The following is a 1,961-nucleotide window of genomic DNA, read 5'->3' as shown; positions in this document are numbered from 1 at the left end:
AGGAGAGAGTAGAAATGCTGGCCAAATATTCAAGTGCATATGTAATTTTGATATATGTTACAAAACTTATAAGCTTATGCTTTTTTTTAACCAAAAAAAAGCAAGTAGTCTTTAATCGTAATCTATTACAGCTTTATGAAAATAGAGAACATCAATGTTATATGTACGTTGTGGTCAGGTGAGTATAGCAGAGTTGAATGGTATGTACATACATACATACATGTAATTTACATGTTTTGGAGCAAAAATTGACTTTAAAATATAAAAATTAAGAAAGCTATAAAATCTATTGTAATATATAAGGCATATTGTTGATTGTCCATAAATGTTCTATATCATGGATGTAATTATGGAGAAGTTATAAGTTTTGGCATTTGTTTGGTCTATAGTTGAAATGATTTATTCTTTTGCTGGAGGCCATGAAGCAGCTGGCACTGACTGCACCAATGAGCACAAGGTTGCAGCATTTGTAAATTCCAAGTTCACAGTGGCTGGTGAAGGAGATGGTGCAGAAGCAAGATTTCAGAGCCTAGTGGAGATGAATTCCAGGCAAAGACGGTTGCAGAGGAGCAAGATAAGTTCTTGCCTAGATGTTGCAGGTAAGTGTGTATAGCTCATAGATTTGGGCTGGTAAGTGATATAATGAAGCACCTTTGTGTAGGAGGATTTTTTTTTAATCTTAACATTTTCAAATAAATTTAAAGAAAGTCCTTCGTTACCTCCTCCCTGTCCCCAGATAAGCTTCACAAGTTTTTTGGTACTCATTGATCTTTGGCTGATTATCTGGTGTCCCATATTCTCCCATTTTATCTTCATATATCAACTTAAATGCCACCTCTTCCAGAAAACCTCACAAGGTTCCCTTAAAATCAACAAAATTATTTTCCTTCCTATTCCCAAAGCATCTTGTACTCGCTACGATATTTCTTTATTTTTGTACTTTTGCCACCAGTATTTCTCTAGAATATATTGTGATGTATTATAATTGCCCATTTATTGATAACATCTCCACTATATTTTACATCCTAAGGAGAGTGATGATATGTGTTTTATTTTAATGTGTTTTACTCCCAGAACCTAGTATATTACCTGGCATATGGTAGATACTCAATAAATATTTGTTGAATAAATAGAAGGACAAATTTAGCTGAAATATGGGCTCTTGATATCTGGAAGTTTTAATTTAAAAGTCCCCAATATCCTAGCAACTACTTTAAACAGCCCTATTTTCACATCATTTGTTTTACTGTTTCATATAACATTTCTAGCAAAACAAATACACATAGTATTTCTGGTATAGATATACTATGGTTTGATGTAATTTAGAATGCTATTTTCTCCTCTGTTTTCTGTACCTTCCCTAGTGATATTAGTGCTATTTGCCTTATTAGCCATCAATGTCACCTTGGGCCTAAGAGAGAAAAATGGATTCTCCAAAAAGTAATAGGATAAATCACATAAGAGAAGTACAGCCAATAAGCTGGTATAATATACACATTAATAGCCCAGTGAAAACATGCTTTAGATGATCTTATTTAGTGTGAGATTACTTTTCTATATTTTGATCAAAATTGATTTATTTTCCTTGGTTTCTAAACTACCTTAGGTCAACCAGAGAAAGCAGAATCTCAAGATGTGGGGTAACATTATCATATTTTTAATTCTGAAAAGACTTCTTTTGTGTCTACTTACGTGAGCAAGGATCAAGTGAGGAGGAACTCATGAGAGGTTGGAGCTTCAGGAAGCTTCTTCCCCATGTTCCCTGCCACCTCCTCACTCTCCTATAAGGCAAGATCCTATTCATTTCCTTTGAGAAAACTTCTCTCATCCTTTCATTCCAGTTAGAATTCATTATTCCCTCTTCTGTGCACACTTTTACTATTTTCCCACATGCATTCATACTTTTTTTTTTTTTTTTTTTTTTTTTTTTCATATAAAAGTTACCTTTCCACTATCTGGTC

This window comes from Neophocaena asiaeorientalis, unplaced genomic scaffold (genome assembly GCF_003031525.2).
Source record: "Neophocaena asiaeorientalis asiaeorientalis breed wild unplaced genomic scaffold, Neophocaena_asiaeorientalis_V1.1 scaffold5, whole genome shotgun sequence".
Taxonomy (NCBI): domain Eukaryota; kingdom Metazoa; phylum Chordata; class Mammalia; order Artiodactyla; family Phocoenidae; genus Neophocaena; species Neophocaena asiaeorientalis.
The sequence above is the reverse complement of the archived record's forward strand: the minus strand, read 5'-3'. Positions refer to the sequence as shown.